General features: G+C 39.3%; 1 protein-coding gene across 10 annotated transcripts in view; it reads left to right on the top strand.

The window, feature by feature from the left end:
- Positions 1–23,398, top strand: part of ZPLD1 (zona pellucida like domain containing 1) — a 135,220-nt gene that overhangs the window by 66,785 nt on the left and 45,037 nt on the right. Inside the window, exon 1 of one of the 10 annotated variants that reach the window (XM_063393784.1) lies at positions 10,320–10,561. The exons of 8 other annotated variants lie outside the window; for them this stretch is intronic. The gene's annotated coding sequence lies outside the window, so the exon portion shown is untranslated. Of the gene's footprint in view, positions 1–10,319; positions 10,562–23,398 lie in introns of those variants that run through there. One more of the 10 variants, XM_063393791.1, reaches the window with a different exon arrangement.

Consider the following 23,398-nt stretch of genomic DNA (forward strand, 5'->3'; position numbering starts at 1 on the left):
GATATAGTTAAGGGTAAATGCTGGAAAATGTAAGTTTGCACACTTCTGATTTGAGCAATAAGGAGCTTTATTTCTCACTGCTGGTGGAGCACCATTCATGTAAATCTGTACCTGTTTAATGCACCATTATAATGCTACTGCCAACCTATAGGTATTAAAATTTTTAACAGACCTAATCCTTCTTATGATTTTTTTTTTGTTACATCAAAAACTATACAACTTGTAAGTATTTCAAGGGGAGTTATTTAGTACCATGCAGAAGAGAAGTCTGGTGTAGGAGACTCTCCTGTTGTTTAATCTGGGGGGTTTGGAGAGGACACCAGAGCCTGGAAAAACTGTGTCTTGTGCTTTGGGTAACACAACTTCTAATCATTGCTGAAATTGATCCTGATGTGCTGCTCTCTGCTGCTAGAGCAACAATAACATAACCTGGAAGTAGCCTTTTAGCAGAGGCAGTGAGGATAAAAGTAAAGCCAGGTCACACAATTTCCCAGAAGGTTAAATAGAGGGAGAGGTTTGATGACGAGCAACTTGGTTGTATTCTCTGGGTAGAAGTAAGGAATGCCTTCCTTCCCTGGAGTGATTAACACAGGCTTCAGCCTTTAGGGTTAGCTTAGACACATGGCTTTGGGACCTTGACTCTAGACCAACTTGATATTCTTTGAATTCTGTATAATTACAGAGTTCACACGCCACAAGTGACTCTTCTGGTAACAAGAGATCAGTGAATTGAACAGCCATCTTTCAATTTTCGTTTCTGTTTATATTAGATATCCCCAAAGTGCAGAAAGGGGTTTGTTGTAAAAGCATGGTCTTGTTCCTCTGAAAACCTCAGGCATACATACTCAGCCTGGAATTTGTCTGTTTGCTAAGGTTTCCTTGGTTATTTTTAGAAATAGGACATCCATCCTCTGAGATACTGAGGCTTCATCCAGGAGCTTGAAGGGAGTAGGGGGCACATAAGATTTCAACAGAGGGTTCATGAACCCCTACAGGAATGAAAAAATGTAACTGCTATCTTTCTTTGTTTCTGATATCTACAATTTTTATGGTAAAAAGCTCATTTCTGTTTTGTTTGAAGAGCTGAACGTTTGCTTTAGTTGTCACTTAAAAAAAACCCCAACCAATGAGCCAACCAAAAAACAGTGTAGGTGGAAAATAACTAATTATGAATAGCTCTTTTATGTCATTAGGGTTACTGGAATCATATGTGGATATTGGCCTTTTAAGATGTAGCTGAAATGAAGCCAGGGTACAAACCAGTAAATTAGGAAACTCACTTTTCATCACTTGTCTGGAATTTTCATGTATTGTGCTGTGTACAGCAGTGAGAGAAAATGAGAGTTAGAAACTAAATATATTTCTCTGTGATGGTACAGTTTGCAATAATTTCAGCACAGCCAAAGTTTCCTGCAAATAAAGAAGAGGTTGAGTCTTATGAATTTACTTCTTTTATTTTAAAATTGCTCCTGCAGTTGTTGTAAGTGCTTGGAGAGCAAGATTAGGACATTATTAGAAACTTGTCCCTTGAGGCACATCTTTCATAATATTACCACTGGGAAAGAGGTGGTTGGGAGGGAAGCCTTTATACTGAAGCAGCAAGGTCAAGAAATATTTTTCTGAGTAATACACTACTCAATGTACAACCTGGTGCCCCTTCACTGTCACAAAGAAATCCTTTGCTAGGCAGAGTGCCATTCATTTCCTGAGTGCCCTCTCACCTCCCTTACTTGTGCACTTGGCAGTATTTTTTCCCCTCCAATTTTTCTTAAGGCATTAGGCATAAGAGTCTCCAGCTGAACCTATTCAAACATGGGTGTTCTGGTGAACTGGGATGTACTTTTTGGCTTTTCAGTGTTCTCTCCTGGGCAATTTATTGTCACATGGCACCTATGGAGAACTTTCTTCATCTCACTGACAGTCCATACAAAACAGATTTTTCTCTGTTTTCAGCAGCACTCCAGCTGTGAAAAGTCTCTAATAGGCTGTAGCATTGAAGAGGAAAGCAGGAAGAGTAGGCTGTGGGGAGAAGAGAAGGTGATGAGACTGTCCTTTGGTTTCTATGTTTCTTTCTTAGCTGGGTTTGGTCTTGTAACTTTTTTTGACTGTTGATGTTTTATTAAATCTGCAGAAAAGGTGACTGGGGTCCTACAGAACTACTGTAATTTCCTACCCATGAATATAAGGATTGGGATCTGTCTTCTTAACCCAAGTGGTTTTTGTTCTCCGCCTAAGTAAAATCTTCTGTGGGATTTATCCTGGCTTGCAATGGACAATATGATACTCATTCTTTGTTTTCCAGTAAAGCAGTGCTTTCCGAGATGGAAACCTTTCCTGCCAACCTATTTCAGTTTAAATATGTTTCTACATATTATCCTACTTTTATGAGGGTTGAAAAATCTTTTTGAAGAAATGTTTGGTTACTTTGCTCATTCAGTTTACTGAACCTCTTACCCCAGTCTAGGTGCTGTACAGAAAGAGATATGCTCCCATCAGGTTCTTTCAGGTCTTCTATCTGTGAAAGAGTGTTTCGGCATGCCCTTTCCCTCAAAACTTTCTAATACTGAGGTGGTAAAACAGATCAGCATCCCAGAAATCTCAAAATAGATGTAGAGTAGCTGGGATAGCTCTGGGTTTTTTCCTCCCTCTCCTCAGTGAAAATGTTTGCCAGTTTTAATTATGAGCCCTGGATGTGCATCTTGGGATTTGCAGCATCTGGAGCATGGTGCAATGATTTCTGCTCTGTGAGAGGCATGCAAAGAACAGCAGCTTAAACCTACTCCCTATTCCTGCTGGTATCTGTGGTGCTTCTCCATGCAGGCAGCCCTGTCAGCCCACACGAATATCTGCCTCCTTGTGTCAGTGTGAGAGGCACATTTTCAGACTCCCTCAGCTTTCAAGGCAGAGGGATGGAGTCTCCTCAGGGAAAGCCTTACATGGCTTCAGTGGTTGACTCCTTGAATTAAATGAGTATTTTCTAATTGGGTAAACTCAAGTGAGTCACGCAGCTACATACGATAGGGGAGGGAGGATTGGCACTGTAATGGTTTGTTTATTGCTAAAACCCATGGATAATATCCTTCACAGTACCAAGTTTTCACTCCCACTTCCCTGTCCTGTCCATCACCTCATATATTGCTGAGGATTGCTCTAAATGGAACAGCTGTGCCATCTGCCTCCAATATTATTTCAGTCCTCACTGTTTTGGGATAAATTTCGTAGAGTGTATTGCACATGCAAACATTTAATTGAACAAATGGGAAGCCTCTCCAGTTAAGAAAGCTTTGCAAATGACAAGTAGTGTCCAATTTCCATTCTAATGGTTACTCTGGGGCTTTAAAATATGTGTGAATTCATCTAGCAGGGGCTGATGGTATATTGGAGGCAGATGGCTTGGTTCTGCAAAGAAGAAATGTAAGTGCCTTTTACTATAAATCTTATTTTTTTTTTGGCAAAGGGTTGACACAATAAAGATGTGACTATTACTGAGAGTGCTCTTTAATAATCATACTACCTTATGTTTCCCCTCAAGAATATGGTTAATTGACTAGAAAAATCTATTTTGAATTTTCATGTTTAACTATAACAAACAGTTTAGGAACATTCTTTTCTTCCTCTAGGTAGAAAGAAGAGAATCACTGAATCACTGAAGAGTGGGCAGGTGATTAAACAAGAGGCAAGCACCAGGCCTTGCAGAAACACTGCAACTTCTGGAATGGTGTTGGACCTTGGGAGAAATGCAGCCCAACCACACTTAATGTCCTTGCCTATCCGAGGACATTAAGACTGAGCATAGACATCACCTTCCCTGTAGATTCTCAGATTTTTAAGGTGGTTAGGAAGTGGGCAATCAGAAAATATTTGAAATGTTTCTCTGAAAGATGTGCTGGTGACCTTTGCTTTAAGCTTCAGTGTTATACAATATCTTAATGCTCACAAAAGCTCAGCTGTGAAGCCAAGGATTTCTCAGTCGTTTGGCTGAGTGGGAAGAGAAAAGAGTTGCTGAATGCAGGGCAGATGAACATGCCCAAGGGATGAGCAAAGGGGGAAGGTCTTCAGAATTTTGATAGTGTTTGTCTGAATTTGCATTCAGTGAATGCATGGAAGTAGGATGTCTAATGTAGGTTTAGCTGTTGTCTGTGGCTTTGAGACTCTTATGATACCTTAACAGAATAAATCTTGAACAAGTATAAATTTGTTAGTAAATTTAACTGCACAGTAAGGACAGATCTTGCTAGCAGGAGCAGGAAGGTTGGACACTCCAGGTTTGCATAACTGAGAATGTCTGCATGTTTGCCACAAATTTGGTCAAAGCTGCATTGTCATCACACCTTTCTTTTCAAGGTTTACTGAGCTACAATTCTTCCTTCCAAAATAAACTCTTATCATTTTTTTTCCCTCCTACCTCAGGATTTGGATGTATGTCTGAATTTTTGTGGATTCTGGTATTAGGATTGTAAAGATGTTGCTTGGATAGTTATCTGATCTCTCTATTTAGAAAGCTGTGAACAACAACTGAGCTCTGGAGTGCATTTTAAATCTGTCATAAAAATAAAATTAAATGAGAAGAGAGAACTAAATGTGCTACCTACCCTGGGGACCACGACTTGACATTAAATACAAAGAAGACTTGAATTATATCCTATTGCAGTAACTATTGAAAACCCCACAACAACTACACACAACCTCCAAATAATAATTATCTGATATAAAGTCTGAGCTTATCTGTTTGAATTTGTATACTAATGAATACTTGCATATGTCTTATATGTTGAAATATGCTTGTCAGGTCTCGTTTTATAAGAACAGACAGGATTATTGAGTCTTCAAGTGGCATTTTTTCATTGTTACTTGAGACAAGCTTTACTAGAAGGAGACATAATGAAACCTTGACAGACTCCTTAACTAGAGTAGTTTTGGCAGACACTAAACTAGTGTTCATAAGCTTTCTCAGTGATTCTTATTCTAACTGTAATAAGCAGGTATTGACTTTGTTGTAATCAGCATCAGGATTCATTGACCGGATAGGTAAAAAGTGGTGAGAGCAAAGTCAGGGTCAATACAATCCTCAAGGGACTGTTAATCTCTGTAGACTGAAAAGGAAGTCAGTATTGGTGGTATTAAATGATTCCAGTGTAAAAATTTATTTTCTATGCATACACAAAGGAAAAAAGGAAGGATAATCCAAAAATGTAATGTAGCTATTTCAATGGACCCTATATTTAACATTCAGGTCGTAAAAGTTGATAACTAATAATATTTTACATGTAATTGTTTCTGAATTTGGATCAAAAGCAAAGGAAGGCTCTGAGACAGGGTGACAAGTAGATGACACTGCCCAAGTATTTTTTTCTACCTGATGGGCATAACCCTGACAAGGGCTAAATATTGTCCTCTTAATGCAGCAGACTGTTGGAGTTGCTGTCATTGCTCACTGCAGAATAATTGTTTGCTGCTTCTCAGGCTTGAGAGCCACAGTTTTTACAGCAAGGCAGGATCTACCTTAAAGCTGGCTGATAAAATGGTCTGTGCAGACCAGGTCTTCTGGTCAGTTTTCCTAAACAATTGCCTGACTTTTAATTGAGCCATGGTTTGGAACAGTGCATGGTTTTTTTGTGTCATCTTGCTTCCTGCTTGTCCCTCTTGTGGCCTCTGTTCAGTTCTTTTCTGGTCCACCTCTATCTCAGCTCGGGTAGAAATCTTAGAAACTAGCTTACTTGATGACTACTTCAAAGCTTTGAATGCCATGCCACTGGAAAACAGTGGTGAGCTTTTGGAGAACTTATTTTGGGCTCTTGCAGTTCACGATTTGTACAGTACAGCAGTAATGCAGCACAAAAGAACCATGCAGTCACAGTGATGCCAAATAACTGCTTATGACTGTCTGCAAAATGTGAAGTCTTGCCATTGTTCTAGGGGGGTCAGTGGTCTGAAGGGGCTTCAGAAACAAAAGCAAAGCCATTTTGAAAGCCTTCTCTGCAGCATTTTCCCTGCTGCCTGTGCCTGAAATGGGATTTGCCTACTTATGAAGCACCCTGCCAGCCCTGCTGCTGTGGTTCATGAGTCACTCTTCTTGATGTGCTTTCTGAGAGAATATTGTCAGCTCCTAGACAGCTAGGTGAAGATGGCTTTTCACTAGAAAACAAAATTGGCTGTTCCTGATTCGTGATTTGTTATTCCTCTTGTATGGGTAGAGCAGCTTGAAGCTTCACTTGTTCATTTGGGGAGTAGAAATAAAGTTGTGTGACTTGGGAACCTGCTCAAACACACTGGATAACAGGCAGGGAACAGTAGAACTGAACAAACTCACAGGCAAACCCTTAGGGTGCATTTCCTTCATATAAATTATTCAGTGAGTAATTTACAAACAGCAAAGATATTTGTAGAGAATGGATTTGGTCTGTGAATGACTCAACCATGTAAAAATAGATTTCGAAACACTGGACCATTTACTCATAAAAAGTAACTGGACTGATGCTTTTCTCTCTTAGGATAATCTGCAAGTTTCAAAATCCACATGTTTTTAGAAATACATAAGACTCCTCTTTTTGCACGTAATAGCATTTACTTATCTACCCATCAGTCTACAAATACATGGTCTTTTTGCATTAAAAAATTTAATTCAATTCTTAAATAGGAAATTACTCTTGAATAGCAATATAACTTAAGTGATGTAGCTTTACATGTGCTGTATATTGAGATATACGTACAACAAAAAATATTGAGGTAATATTCAAATAGACTTTCTGTAGGTATAATGTACTAGAAAAGCATATTTTGAAAAGGGAAATTAGCTTCAAGTGTGGCTCTTATTTGGTGTTATTTCAGGTTTGTCATGGTACAGAATGGAATTAGACCAATAAAACAGGTTTAATATGGTGTTGCTTTAGTTCTAGCTATTGTAAGCTTTGGCAGTTCCTGCTGTCCTTTTTATCCCATCAAGTCTCCAGCTACCCGTTTTTCTTCAAGAGAAAACTTCTGTCTGTAAAAACTTGTTTTGTTGTCTCTTTAAATGTTGAAGCAATATTTTTGTGCAATACCTTGCAAATTCCACGAAATGTGAGCCAGACTGCTGAGAGGTAGTTTTCCTTGATTGTCTACAAGTTAACTTCCTTCTCTGAACGTTCATCTCCCGACTTCAAGGTGGTTTCCTTGCATGGGCGATTATTTTCAATCCAGCCTTCTCATCAGAAGTTGGGTAGAGCTCAGAAAGCCAGACTGTTTTATCTCTTCAGTGCTGTCCCAACCCAGAGATTTTCCTAAAAAGAAATGTTGCATCCAATATTGAGAAGCGCAAAGAAAGAGGGTGCTGCTATTTATCTAGATGTATGTTAGAAACAACTGTAGCTAGATAAAAAAACCTGAAACAATTGAACATTTTCTGTCCTGAATGGATAGACCTGAAAAACATGAGCTGCATAATTGTGACTAACTTTATTAAACCTTGGGTTTCAAACAGTTTTGTTGGAAAGAGGAAGAGAAGGAATGTTACTTCTGAAAATATTGAGGGTTATGGTGTTGTGGTGGCACTTTTCTTTTTGTGTGGGTTTTTTTTTGTTTGTTTTAAAGAGAGAGATTTCTTGTTTTCATGTAGCTCTTTGAAGTAGTTTCCTGACATTCTGTAGTCATGGGATTATATCCCAAAATGAGGGAAAAAACCCAAAAAACCTGACACATTGTCTACTATCATGTTAGTGTTTTTATGGTCTGACATTTCTAATAGTAATAATGATAACTTCTGTTACAATTTCTACAGAAATTGGTGAATTCCTCTATCTTGAGGTAGAATTAATTGTATTTTAGGCAAGGAAAACTTGAGCATAATAGGGATCTGCTGAAACACCTACTTTTAGAGAATTCCAACATTAGGGAGTAGATATATTGCTGACAAGAAAATATTTAAATAAAAAATATTTGAAAGAATTTGATGGAAAATATTTAAAGCCTTACATTAAAATCTTTCTAGGCAGACAACTGTACCCCAAGTGCTCATTGCTATGTGTGCATATTGTGAGTGCTATAAACTGTGAAATGAAAGCACTCTTAATCTGTCATGAGAATACTGATTTGTCAAAAATTGATTAGCAGCCCTTCACAGATTCAGGTATCCACTTTTTGCTGTGGAACAATAACACCGTTTTGTTTGAAAGATTCTTGCACAATCCAAGTTTCTTTTTTTCTTTAATACAAATGAGACAGAGATATGTATAACCTGATAAAAGGGAGTAAATACTTTATCTAAAAGCCCAGTATTTCAGAGCAAAATGCTCATTTGTCCCAGGAGCTACTTGCTGGAGATGTTACTGTTGGCTCTGAATGGATATTCAATTTCCAGGCTCACAGTAATGGAGCTAAAGCACGTTGCACCAGCATGATTGTGTGAGTCAGACACAAGGCCAACAAATTCATGTGCTGAGCTCAATGTTAATCAGCTTTTACCCTGTGGCTTCCTCACATTTACTTTTTAAGTACATTCTATCCATTTTATGTACAGAGCAGGTGTGCACTTCCAACATATGGTGCAATCAGAAGAGTCCAGAGGACAGTAGAGTACACGTTGCCCATATTTTATTAGGGTCTGCAGCATAATGACAGCACATACAGCAACTCTCTCAGCTTTTCTGTCTATTGCTTTTGAATGCCCCATCTCTTTTCTTGCAAGTTACAGTTATAAGTTGGTAAGAGTTTCTCATTACTTCCATTTGCCAGAAACTCTGTTCTTACAGTTTTCACCTACTTGTGTGCTTTATGATACAAATTCAGCAGCTGTAGATACCTCTCTGCCTGTCTTTGGTCCCTTGTTTTAACTTTTGAAACAATGTAAGATCTCTATACTTTTCCTGTGTGAAAGGCAGAAATAGTTTTATTCCGTTAAGATCTCTTGGAAGGATGGACTTCCCTTACTTCTGAGTTTCCTTAAGGGACTGAGGGCAGGCTAAGGGTATTTTAAGTCTTGTAAGAGCCCTGTTGTCTATATTCAGCTTTGTTGAACTTTGGTGGCAGCAGTCAGTACCAAAGTGGGCAAGATGTGTTGTGCACATTGCAGGCTGTGTTTATAGTGTTTTAAATCTAATTCTGGATCCTTTAGCCATTTAAGCCTCCTGTTCTGCCTGCAGGCTAAAATGTTATCCTAGTCTTTATTTCTTTTTAGGTTATCCACATCAGAGGCTGATCAGACTTTTGCCTTTGCTAGTTTGTTTTTGTGGCTTCCTCCTGTACCCTTCACAGTGAGAAAAGCAGTGTAAATTTGTGCTTGTCCTGAGGCAACATTTGCCTGGGTATGCCTCTGTTCTCCTGATCCAAGATCTTGGAATAAGAAGTCTTTGTTAGGACTTGGAGGTCAGAGAAGGTTTTCATTGTGATGCCTTAAGTTCTCAGGCATCAGCTGCACGACTCTCCCATTGTTCAATCAAACAAAGTGGCTAGAAGTCAAAAAAAGCTTAGTTAAGATAGGAAAGTAATCCTTATTTCTATGAAGTTTTGATTATACCTCATATCTGGTCTTCAGAGATACTGAGCACTCCAAATACTGTTGGCAAATGATGTACCTTCCAATTTCTGATCAGGAAGCTTCTGAATAATGACCCTGTAAACACATGGAAACTCAGTAAAAAGATTGTTTGTACAGTCTCACATGTGGGCATTGCTAAATGAAAATACCTGGCAGCTGCATGCAGGGCTGTTTCCTCATCATAAACATATGGACAGAGTTCCCAGAGGAGTAGAATAGAGTTTGTCAGGGTTTGAGATGACCTTGCTGGTTCCCACTTGGGAAAGGGGATCTGGTTGGGCTTCTCTGCCCCTCTTCTACTTTTCCCCCACTTTCCTCAGAGGGTTAAGTTGAGGGGACCAGAGAATTGGTGTGTCATGACTTGTTGCTCTCCTGGTGTGACTGTGTGAGGTAAAGGAGATGAGATCCCCTGCAAAGCTCCTTCTGCAATGCCTGTGCACTGCTGTCCCTTCTCTGGGTGCCTCTGCACTTGGCTCTAGCAAGCCCTAAATAGTTGTGACAGGCTGATGAACAACCAGAGTAGCAACCTGTGGGCAAAGGCTGGTAACTGAGCTCCTGCCCTGGGCCTTCTGCTCATGCAAGACTGGAACTGCAGGAATAATAGCAGACACTCCAGGCTCTTGTGTGTACCCCACTCCCCAACTTATGCATTGTCTCTGAAACACTGAAAAGGGATTTCTGGGGCCTTCTCTGAAACATGATTTCCCTCTTGTCCATTACCCAGGTACAGCTATTATATGTGTATCATTTTTCATCTTTCTTTCTTTTTTGTAAACCCCCTTTTATAATTTCTGCCTGTGTCATCTTATAGGTGTATGGTGGGAACCAACTAGCCCTTTGTTTTCTGCAGATGGAAGGAATATGACACCAATGTACTTTTCTGGTATGTTACCAAAATTAACATATTTCCTTGTCTGCCTCTTCTGCAGTGTTAGAAGAGTGATGGGAGTGATTTGCCTTGGTTCTTTAAATCTGTGGCAGGAGACATCAGGGAGAAGTATATAGCTGCATGTTCTGCAATGGCACAAAGCTGAGAGAAAAGCTGCAAGGGTAATGTTCTGTCCTTAATCTAATAATGTTCCTTGTTCAGTATTAGTAGAAAATGACTCTTTCTGCATTCCTTCATATTCCTCTGTCATAAACAACAGCATAATACTGAAAATACGAAGTAATTTAGTAAGTTCAGGTTTTGTTGCAGATAATGGATAGCTATGCACAGGAGTGTAGTGAGTCTTGAATGACAGTTTTATTTGATTGCCCAGCCTGAATGCAGTGATCCACGGCACTGCTTCCCTGTGTCACGCCGTAGGAAGTCTGATGGCCCTCAGATCTGGTCGAGAAGCTCTCATTCTGCAGCCTCCTGTCTCATCAAATCTGACAGACCATGCCCCTGCAGTGCTTGGGTGGAACCTCTGGAGAAGATTTATGTGCTGTAGGGAGAAGTCCTGGTGACTCAAATCCATCATCCTCGCCTAGTCCAAACTGAAAAAAGTCTCTGAGATAGAGCTAAGGAACGTAATGTTTGATACAGTTTCCATTTTCAGGCGTGATGTACTGCTTAGACTCACACCAAAATAGGTTCTGTGGTTTCACTAATTTTCTTCTTCTTCTTCTTTTTTTTTTTTAATTAAGGTTTTTTCAGGTATCCTTGCATTGTCCCTTGGCTTCATTTTAATGATCAGTGAAACGGTTTCTAATGAGTAGAAAGCTGACAAAGTACTTTGGTATAATAAATACAATGTATCTTTCTGTTAGAAAGTCACAATTATGAAATAATTCTTTCTCAGACACTGATAGGTAGATGGAATATGTTCCTTCCTTCTCTTGTGCCCATTTTTTCCATTCAGTCTCTTACCACCATGCTGCTTTGGCAGGGTGACTTTGAGCAAAACAAGAAGACATTTGCCAGCTTTGTAATGAAGTACTGACACTGTCCTTTAATCCTGCCCTGAGAGAAGTCATGGTATTTTGCTCTTGCTTGATAGGAGGCAGCCAAATGTTGTGACATTTTGTGATGTGTGTGAACTGGGAATGAGATTTTGTCCTTAGGCACTGAATTAGTTAACTGTTACATTTGTTTTGCAGTCAATAAAGTTCAGGCTGGGTTTACTGAACACCCTATGGGTGTGGAAGGGGTTCCACTTCAGGTAGTTTGCTGTTTTCTTTGTGGAGATTGCCAATTTTAACAAAGATTGCTTTGCACGTGGTTACTTTGTTGGGTTTGGTCACAATTTGCTGGTTTCAATTTTTAAATTTTTTTTGGTAAGAGCTTTTTGTTTTGTGTGTTTTTTTGTTTTGTTTTGTTTTTCTTATTCCTACATTTACACATATTTTAAGGAGGTATAAAGCTAAATAGTTTTCCAATCATGTTTTTTTGATTTTTTTTTTTTTCTTCTTGTACCTCTTTGACAGAGATCCCGGGACAGGAGGAACTATTTCTCAATTAAAAGATAAATTGCTGGAATGCTCTGTGCTAAAGATTGAAGCTATATAATACTGCTTTCCTGGGACACCACAAGGACAAAGAACTTGCTCTTTGCTAGAGAGAAAGATTTGAGGCTGGAGAGGTCATTTGGATTTGCTCCTAACACCACTGTCAAGTCATAAGACTGCAGTAAACACAGCATTACCTCAGGACCAAGTTTTTCAGTGTGCTGTAAATGGTCAAAACAGGGGCTTATCTGTATCCCAACCTGTGGATATAATTTATTTTGACTTTCAAAAGGCTTTTGTTATATGAATTCATAGAGGATGGCTGAGAATTCTTGGGTAAAGTGTGAGAAGAGGGGGCCCTTTGAGAGAAGGAAGAAAGGCTGAGAATAAATAGCTAATTCTCAATGTAGAGGGAGGTTAATAGTGGGGCAGACCAGCTAAGATCTTGAAAGGAGTACTGGGAGATCAGAGAAGCTGTTTTAGAGAGTCCATCACCTACTCTTTAACATCTTATTCACCACTGAAGCTAACTTACACATCTAAGGAAACTTCTTTTGTCTCCCTAATTAGGCTGAATGTTAAAAAAGCAGCTGGAACTTCTGCAGCTAAACCGAGGCCAAGTAGATGAATATTGAGGTTTCAGGGTCCTATGGAGGCAGTATAAATACAGTGTGATGAGGGCACTTGCAAGGCAGAGCTCCCACCTTCTCTCAACTCTTGTGAGGAGAAAGCAAGTTTGCAGGATTTGATTCATGTTTTATAATTCTAGACAAGGCACTTAATAGGGAAAACCACCTAAACTTTTTATTTTTCTTTGAAGAAGGTGTTCCTATAGTGTTAAGCCCAATAACATCTCTTGACAGACACCAGCTGTTATGTTGTGTGTTTTACCAGTTGATTTATTTAGATCACATCAGTGCATTGAGCAGCCAGTGAGGGGACCAGTAATATGGAGCCTGTGAATACAAAACTCAGATGAGAGTTTTGCTCTAAGGAGCTGTAAGTCAACAAGAAAAAAGGATGAGCATCACCTTTTTTCATCCGCTTCTGTGGATTTCTCTAATGTGGCTCTTTTTATACGTAATGAGGCTCATTTTTGCAGAACGCTGTGTTTGGATTATGCATGTTTGGGGAGAGGAGATAAGGCCTAGAATGAAGTAAGGAATATTACCTGATTTACTTCTGGTCCCTTTAGATTTGAATCATATTTATCAAGTATTTGGCCCCAATTCACTTGGCAGAATGAGCTCTCTACTAAGGCTCTGTGCTATATATACCTCAATGTCCTTATTCGCAAGCAGCTATTAATGTACTACAGTTGAGTAAATAACACACAATCAGTGATTTATCCTGCAAAGTGAATCTTGTTTTTCTCCTTTGGAAAATTCATGATTAGCACAGTCATCTTGGCACCAAGATCTGTTTAAGTATAACATTTGCTTTTTGCAAATAAGCACCTTAAATTCTTTTTTTCAACTGTATCTGCTAGTGTGACTCAGTGGCATAAACACATTGGAAAGTGAGGTCCATGTGGTAAAAGGAAGTCTTCTTCCTTTGAGACTTAAATATATATATATATATATATGTACTAAAATTTTGTATGCAGTATTCACTCAGATCTTAACTCAATTGTTCTTTTACTCAGGGCTTTGCTGAAGTTATCACCTGTCTGTAGAGGTGTTTGGTAATACGCTGCCTAAATTAAAACATACTTTGGGAGTGGCATATCTTTTTAATCTAACCTCTGTATTTTTTGGTCAGAAACTGTATCCAGAATGCAGCCAATTAGAGATTGCCCTGATGATGTAATGGCCTTTGGTTGCCTGGGGAGAAAGTGGGTGGATGTGACAGAGCACTGCCGGTGCTCCACTCTATTACCTGCATTTCATCACAGCTTTTAATCCACTCTCTTTACCCTCCTTTTCTCTTCAAACATCAAACTGATTTCAGCAAAAAGTGTGAAGTCAGGAAGAGAAATCCTTTCTTTGTTTTTGAAAAGGTGACAGTGAGCACAGGCACGATCCCCTGTGCAAGAGCAGGTAACAGGCCAGATTTGTCTATAGTTAATAATATGATGGGGGTAGGTCATGGCTAAACTGTGTCCATGTCACTTCAAGGGATTAAACTGTGCCCACTGAAACCAAGTGCACAGCTTGCTCAGAGGAGCAGGATAAGGCCCTGAGTGATGGAGGAGCTGGTATTACGTGTGAGAACGTCAGGCAGAAAGCCACTTGAGATTTAAGTGTTGATTTTTTTTCCAGCTGGATTTAACGAGTTAAGTCCTGTGTCTAGGACTCCTTTTTCCTCCTTTGGCTATTGGGTGTATAAGGTGGATGTGTAATACGTACAAACAACACTCACACAGAGATAAAGGAAGTAAGCTTTTATTCATTTAGGTCCATCCTTAAGCAATGGATGAAAGCATCCCTAAGCATGGAGAGCAAAATTAGGATACTCAACAAATATTGTCTTTGCAATTAAGCAACAGGCTAAGTTTTAGCTTAATTGTTAAATTTCCTTATGACTGTGTCTTCAAGTCACCTTCTGTTACTTTCCTCTGGTTCTATTGCATATAGATGCAGTATCTTGTGCTAGAATGGCTGAGAGGAGTCTGCTAAGACCATCTGAGCTGTATTATAGAGAGCTGACACACATCAGAATACTAAGTTGTGTCTTTGGTGCCAGTAATCTACACAACCCAACAGGCTGTGACTGCATTAAATTGCTATGATTTTTGACAGAAGAGACCTTGTTTGCATAAATCCCTTGAATACCGATGGGAGTGTGATTACAGCTTTAACAAAGGGAGAGGTTGAATAAAAATTTAGGAGGGCCAGAAAGTGTTTAGTATCTCTTATTGTTTTCATCAGAATTCTAAATCTTATTCATGCTGGTGACTCTGATCTTTATATCAATGCACAAAAAGAGAAGAACAGAGGAGCAGAAAGACTCTTCTCTTTCGACTGAAACACTGATTTTGTTATCGTGTTACCAATGAGGGTCCATTTGGGATATTATTCAAGCACAGAGATCAGTGCTGGCCTTTTGTAAGAGCCCTTAAATGTTTGGAATACTTTTGCCCTTGAGGGAGATAACCTACTGCAAAAAAGTTAGATTCAAAACAGGAGATAGAGAAGGTGGGATTTTGCTTTGCACATTGGTGCTTGCTGGCAGAGAAGTTCTGCCTTAAGCTTAAAGCTACCTGTATTCTTTTGTAGCCCTCTATACTTAATAGCTGGGTTCTATTCTCTATGTCAGGTTTTGTTCATGAAACAAATTGGCAATTAGCCACTGGCTGAGGCAACAAAGAGTATTTGTTTGGGATAAATGTGGTGATCGGGATGTGTCTTGCTATTTGGTTTCTTTTGAGATCAGAACTACTGGCATGTGGGGTTTTTAACCAAATAAGTTAAACAGACTGCTTATTATACTTGGCATACCCATTCAGTTTTATTTTCCATGCCCCTTATTGGCTCCTGGTGCTTCAGGGGTGGTAGGGGTGCCTTCCAGACAGACCTGAGGAGTGGGCCCATAAGAGCCTCATGAGGTTCAACAGGACCAAGGGCCAGGTGCTGCATCTGGGTTGGGACAGTCTCAGACATGAGCACAGACTGGTAGGGGAATTGAGAGCAGCCCTGTGGAGAAGGACTAGGGTGTTTCCATGGGTAAAATGCTGGACATGAGCCAACACTGTGTGCTTGAAGCCTAGAAAGTGAACCATATCCTGGGCAGTATCAAAGGCAGCAGGTGTAGGAAGGTGATGCTCCCCTTCTACCTTGTCAGGGTGAGAACCTCAACTGGAGAACTGCATCCAGCTCTGGGGTCCTCAGCACAAGAAAGGCTGGAGTGAGTCCAGAGGAGGGCTGGATGATCAGAGGTGTGGAGCACCTCTCCTATGAAGAGAGACAGAGTTAGGATTGCTCAATCTGGAGAAGAGGTGGATCCAAGGAGATATTATTGTGGCCTTCCAGTACCTAGAGGGGACTTTTTAAAAAAGAGGGAGAACAACTTTTCGCATGTGCAAATAGGAAGAGGACAAGGGGAAATGGTTTTAAACTGAAAGAGGAGAAATTTAGACTAGATATTAGGAAGAAGTTCTTTTATCTGATGGTCGTGAAGCGCTGGCAAAAGTTGCCCAAAGAACTTTTCCATGTCCCATAGAGGTACAGGATTTAGATGCCCTTTTCTAGTTCTGATCATTGTTTACTTAAAGTTGTTGTTTAAGAACTGTCCTGACTGCCTGGAATGTTCTGCATGCAAAAGTGCTCCCCATATTGGCAATGTAATGGTATACTTAATCTCAAGTACATAAACCTACTGACACAGGTTTTTCCCATGGACTTCCACAAATGGACTGGGTCTGTTTCTGTATTTTTTCCCTGCTTATCTTCCTTTTCCACATTTCCAAGCTAGAAAAGCTGCCAACAAAGGAAATTTTTTCTTAAGGAAATAAGATCTGAGTAATTAAAATAACCTTTTTAAGGATTACCATGGGTCATTAAATAGCACTGTGGAGAAAACAGAAATATAACTAGCATTATTGGTTTATGCTTTTATCAATACATACTGAAGTGAGCACTTTACATTAGGTCATCAGTTTTGACAATCCCAAAGAAACAATTGTTTAGATGAATACTCCTAATCAATAATGCAGAGTTTCTAGGTACAGTTATTTATTTTAGTTACCTTTTTTTGGTGCCAAGTGGATGGACTGCCATAGGTAGCAGCTCATGCACCGCAAAGGAGATGCAAATATTATTGATCTTATCCAGGTCTCCTAGTGAATATGCTGTTCTGTACCTTTGCGTTTTCTCCAGCACTGTCAGCTCCATAAATGCCACCAGGGGATCACAAGCACAGGAACAAGAGTACTTGCAACACCAATTGTCAATCTAACAGCAGGGTGCAGTTGTGTTGTGTTGTCCAGTGTTATTTTTGACAACACGACAAAGATGGATACCTCAGCAGTGCTCCTGTGGATTCCAGCTGATGCAGAGGTGCCTAAATAAGCATGGACAATGGAAAGGACTGGAGTGTGGGTGCATGTTGTGCATTTGTAAAGTAGTGGCAGAAAGTCATAGGAGTGGGGGGAGCTGAGGAGAAAAGCCCTGCACTTACCTGTCTTGCCAGTTCCTCAGTACCAAAATCCTGTTGTCTTTATGTCCCTTGCAGCTGTGGAGGAAGCTGGACTGCAGCACTGTGCCGTGGTTGCACAGGTTACATGTGTTTGACACACCAGCAGTTGCCCTCACTGGTCACAGGAAAATGACAGATTCCTGTCCAAATATTGCACTGTATTAGTCCAAGACTACTGTAAGAATTGTTCTGTGTGAGAATTCAAATCAGAATTATCTTTAAAACTATTCTTATTCTTTTGTTTTTGCTTTCCAAATAGAATGATGTTTGTAAGCAAGGAAGTGTTGATGTCCTCTGTAATATTTAAAAGAAGAAGTTAAAAAGATTAGGAATATTGAAGTAACTAAATGTCTTGCTGCTCAGTTAATGCTGTCTTTTCTCAGATGACTTCTGAATCAAAATGATGCTGTTTCTAAATTACTTTAAACTTTACTGGAGTTATTAAAACTGGAGTTTCAGGGAAATTTAAGCTGAATATTAGCTACTTGAAGATCCTAGTTTTGACTTTCTTGCTATACAATGACATGGCTAAAATGGAAATATCTGGGGCTCATTCTGATTCCCAGTAGACCACTTATGCCCTAACATGCTCACCCATTTCATGTCTTGGCTCTTATTGGGGGCTTTGTAAGCAATTAATCAGAAACCACTTCAAGGAAGTCAGTGTAAACTTCCCACACTCCTTTAGTATCATATGTTGGCTTGAGTAGTTCTCATTTGTGGAGGGAATTCTCCTCTTCTTCACATTTTATTTGCTTTCATAGGAATTAGAGCCGTGTATAACATGTGAAGCCTAGATTCTAACACAAAGAAAGAAATGAAGACCCCATGGCCAGCATTCATTCCTCTCTCATCTTCTTCCATCTTCATAGTTTGCAACATAACACCTTCCACATACATGATTAATACTCAGATTTTGAAAGTGGAATCTTGCACATTTTCAGTTCTTCACTCAAAAAGACCACCACCACCAACACAAAAAAAACCCCCAAAACAAAACCAAAAACAAACAACAAAAACAACCAAAAAACCAAAAAACCAACCAACCAACCAAAAAACCCCCAAAAATCCCCCCAAAAACCACAAACAAATAAACAAAAAACCAACCAAACCCACCAAAAAACCCCACCTGAAAACAACAAACAAACAAACACCCCCCCCCCCCCCCCAAACTCCACCCCACAATCAAACCAAATGAAGCATTTTGAAAATCTAAAGCACTGCTTTGTAGCCAAAAGAAGCCAAATGATGGGCACCAGTATTTAGCTTGTTAGGGGAGACTGGTGTTGTCTGCAGGTGGAATGTAATCAGTGAATAATAAATTTTTGTTGTGTGTGCAGATTGGGACTGTCTGAACATATGGAGGTTAAACATGGGAGATGTTGAAATAAATGAATAAAAAATAGCTTACAATCATCACCCCTGGTTCAGGGAATCAATGGGACAAATGATTTGCTGGATTTTTTCAAATTCTGAATGGTTGATTATTACATTTTAAGGGATACTTGTTTCACTTTGTCACTAGGTTTTATGGAACAATACTTTTAATAGGGAATAAGTATATAGCAAACATTTTATAACTTGAATTTGTCTAGTCTTGATTTGAAATGTTGCTTGTATAAGTCTCTGTTGATAGGCATGAAAGCAGATATTTACTTTCCAAATGTTTGATGAAATCAATGGATTTGAGGAATGTGCTTCAGGCCAAAAACTTGACCATCATGTCCAAGCCAAGTATGAAGCATGAATATGGCTTGAAAATCGGTAGTGGAGAGAAAACATGATTGGGGGTTTGCCTTGCAGGGTCCCTGCTGCATTAGAGATAGTGTTTCTCACTCATTTGCTTTTTGTTTTCCATGTGAGAGCTTGCAGAGGGCCCATCTTGCCAATTTCTTGACAGGGCTTTTGCCTGGTCCCTCTGTGGATTGAAGATACGTGTCTGGCCCGCTTCCCATTAGCTAATGGGAAAAAGACAAGCTGTCTGTGGGTCTCAGCCCTGATAATTCAGGTTCTGAGTGCCAGTCTGAACTCAGTAGTTACCTTCCCAGTTCTGGATCTCGGGGGCTAGGATCTTCCCACAGAAGCAATCATCTGCTTTGACTTGCACTCAGCTTGCACTGAATTGCATGAGACCAGCAGGGTGAGTGGGAGAGCTGTGAAAACCTACTTAGAGAGGAGGTAATATTTCCTTCCTCCTTTCTTTGTCCTCTCTTTGCAAGCATCTTGAAAAGCCTTGGGGAAGACCTTGCAAATGCTGGCTTTGTCTTCTGTGTTTAGGAGCAGGAAAAAGGAGGGGAAGGAAGCTGTCCTTTGCTCTGACTGTTGGAGGGGAAACACAGCTTATAAATAATGAAACTCTGGGCACTTAGGTGAGGTGTGACAAAGCCACTCTTCTCTGCCTAGCTTGCAGGGGAACAGCATTGTGGATTTTTTTATTTTACTCCTAAGGAAAAATGAGGGAAAAGACCTGTAGAGGTGACAATACTGTAGTACAGTCTTCACACCTTGAGGCAAATAGTTATGGCTATAGACACTTCAGGTTACAAAATGTCTGTGTCATTTCTTGCTGGCATGTGGCACAGCTATCATTTCTCTGTTTGGGCAGGTCTGTCTCATCAATCAGTGCTTGTGCTGCTTGTCCAGGCTGGGAAAAACATATTGTAATAATGGCAATAATAATAGCAATCAAAATAAAAGGGCTGCTAGAAGAGCATGATGGGCCCTCCTGCTGAGAATGCATTGTAAACATATTGACAAATGGAAATGTACTTCAGTCCATTTACTGCTCTGTTTCCTTGAATACATTTTGATGATATAGGATTGCCATGTCTTGTGCGGGGTGGAGAGTTGCTTCGTGTTTTGTTCTATTTATGTGCGCTGTAATTATGATGTGGAAATGGAATTTCAAGTTGTCTCTCACCTGGGGTATGAATCTTCTACTCGGTGCAGCTGAATGCACACATGCTTGTTTTCACAGCACCAACAAACATCTACATTAAAAGAGTGTTAAGGCTGTGAAATAAGTGTGGAGAGTAAGAGATGAGTGAATCTCCAGTCCAGTGATGTGGGGTTTAAAGGAATATCAGGCTACTGAACCTCACCCTTCTACTCAGCAGTAGTTTAATAGCTGGGGTATGTTTCTGTGCTTATTTCATTACTTGAATGGATTTTTCCTGGTATTTAAAGTCCTGTGTCAGCTGATACTGGTGGGCAGGTGTTTCTCTGGATATTCTATGCTTTCTTATTCTTTGAGATAACAGAAAGCAAATGTCCTTAGGAAATGACAAGGATGTGTGTGCAGTGGCTGCCATGCAAAAGAAATAAGTATAACTTTATCCATATAAGCTTGTACTTGATATGTGTTTACATTGTATACTTAGATACAGCTAATCAATTTATGTGACTATTTTCAACCATATATTTGTATGTAAAGAAATACATGCTCTTTACTGATCACAGTTAAGGTTTTTTCAATAGTTTGCATTGTGAAAGGATCCTGAATATAAAGAACTTGGCTTTCAAAATACCTGCTTGAAAATGTGATTTTTTTTTTTCAAGAAATTTCAATTTTAAATAACCTTTAAAGTACCTTTCTAGTTAATGCACCTGTGAGAATTCTGTCTGGAGTTTTGCTGTTCATCACACATGTGGTATTGTGTGCATAACTCCAATGGTGTTTGGAAGATCCTATTTTAAGAAAATTGAATTAAGTATCTGCCTTCTCTTATGAGGCTGCTAGTACACATTGCTGTATTTCTATAGTATGGAAGTCTTTCAAATACAGTTTCAGACATGGAAAAATAGTATAGTGTTGTAAATTAGGCATATTTTGAAAAGTGCTTTTGGGTTTAAACAATTAATTTTGAGGCTTGGCAGGGCCTTTTGTTGCATTTTGAATGCTTATCCTTTTCGTGTATTTTGCTTGCTTGAGAGTACAGTTGTTCCTAGAAGTTATTGGCATTTAAACAAAAACAAATGCAATAAAATTTTTCCAGTTAATTTTCCCAATTCTACTTCTAGATAAAGTGTATCAAAATTCAGGATATTTGTTCATAATATATTTAAGTTATCTGAGCTTCAAATAGGTATTTTATAATGAAATACAAATTTTTAAATCAGGTTTTTCCATCTTGTCTTTTTGATCTCTAAGAACATGAATTTTGCTTTCCTTTAGTAATTATTTCCTTTTTTGTGTGTGTGTGTCTGAACTCTTGTCTCTTATCTCCTCCATGGAGCTGAAGCACTTAATAGCAGGTGCCTGAAAAAGATTTGGAATAAGTGAGTGCTGCTAGATCCAGCAGACAATGTTCCATTGCTGTAAATACCAATCAGATTTATGATCACTTTGTCAGCTGTTGAAAATGTGATGCTATGCTTTACAGAGTAAATTTAAATAAGGCTATACATTAATTTCTCCTAGTTAGGCAGAATTCTCAGATTCTAGGGGCAGAAGCAAAAACTGTAGGGAGACATTCCTGCTTAAGCCTCCCCCTTCCACAAAGGAAAGCTGTTCCATACAGAAGTCGTACTTATTACTAAAGTCTGAGCTTTGTTAGACAACTTTTGCCTGAAATAAAAAACCCCTCTCCTTTATATTGCATGCTCCTGTCTCCATTTTAATTGATGCCAACTGATTTTATTTTTTTTTGGAGGACCAGTGTCATGTTCTGTTCCTTCAAAATAGAGAGATTTCCTCTTCCCTGATCAAATATACTGTTCTGCCATTTGTATCTTTGGCCCCACTCAGCTTCTCTGCTGATTTGGAACTTAAACCAGGGACATAATTAACCACTAATGAGGTATGACTAAGTGTTGTGTGCCTTACCCCTCTAATAATGTATGACTAAGCATTGTGTGTTTGTTAGTGTTCATCTAATTACAAATTTGGTATTGATCATTGGAGTATTTGATGAATATTGTACTGTTTGGGATAGCAATTTAAGGAGACTGTTATTCTCAAAGCTGATTGTGAAAGATTGTGTGAAAGTAAGGACATTTGTTTCTGTGTTTGTGCCATTTATATAAAGTGAATAAATTCCTGAATGCTAAAGGGAATGCATAGATCAAAACCACTTTTGGCCATTGATCCAAACTCTGATTACTATTTAATTTTCTTTTGCCAGCACTAAGATTGCAAAACAAAATTAAAGAACCCAACAACTGTTCAAGCAGGAGTTGCAACCTCAAACAGAAAGAGCAGGGGAGATGTCACCCTGGTTTTGAAGACCTTTTTAAGCCTTCTGCTATGTTCTTCATATTGGAGTCAGAAGTTTCACCTTATCACACTTTCTGCTATAAACACTGGCCATGTTTTGCTAACTGTCTTTTATTGTTTACATATTTCTAGGTAGGAGGAGAAATGTGATTGACAGTTAGCTCGACCAACGTGGATTGAGAGGTGGAATTCCATCCTCCAATCCACGGGCACCATGGCAAATGTATAAAACTGGGTTCTGTAAATAAACTCGCTCTCTTTTCCTGCTTCGCTCACCAGCGTGTCCTTGTGTGGTTCTTCCCGTGTCCACTGTGACAGGGGAGGCCCTCTGTTGTGCAAAAGCTCAGACTAGAACATTACAGGGATTCCTCTGGTCCTCAATACAGATTTGAAGTTAGATGTCAGATTTATGCTGTTCTGAGACTGAGTTGCAGCCTAGAGAAGACACATAGAAATGTTTCTGACTGGGATGGAGATACCACTAACTGAATTCATGCTGTGGAGCATGATACAGAGAACTCAGAACTTTGGTTTTGGCATTTATAAAGTATGATGCTGGTCGTTTTTCTGTCTGTCACTACCTTGATGGTTCTATACTTTGGTGTTTTGCAGGGTTTGCAACAATACCAGTTTCCATATGAAATATTTTTGCTGGTGGTGTTTTCCCTCTACTCCACCTTTGCTTCATTGGTGTTTGTTTTTCCTGGAGGTGATTAGTGACAACTCCAGCAAAGAGACCTCTCAGCAAGAATTCTTGACAGGCATGATACAATGTCACTGTTTAACTGTTTCCTGTGAGTGCATTTCCAGGGCCCTGGCATAGGTACTTTGGAGGTGAAAATAAGTGGATGATGGAGTAGAGTTTTCATCTGGAGGCTGGTAACTAGGGTAATTAATCAGCATAACAAGGAGTCCATGAGATTGATGTGTTGATATCCTTCTAGTATATATAAAATAAGTAAGAATATTTCTGATTATTTAATAACCTGGCTTAAGAAATCAAAATAAATTATGAGTAGCTAATTCCTAAAATGTACTTTTGGATGATTGATAAAACCGAACATTATTCACAGTCTCAGAGGTGCATCTTTGCATATTTGCTT

Source organism: Prinia subflava, chromosome 3, assembly GCF_021018805.1.
Source record: "Prinia subflava isolate CZ2003 ecotype Zambia chromosome 3, Cam_Psub_1.2, whole genome shotgun sequence".
NCBI classification, from domain to species: Eukaryota; Metazoa; Chordata; class Aves; order Passeriformes; family Cisticolidae; genus Prinia; species Prinia subflava.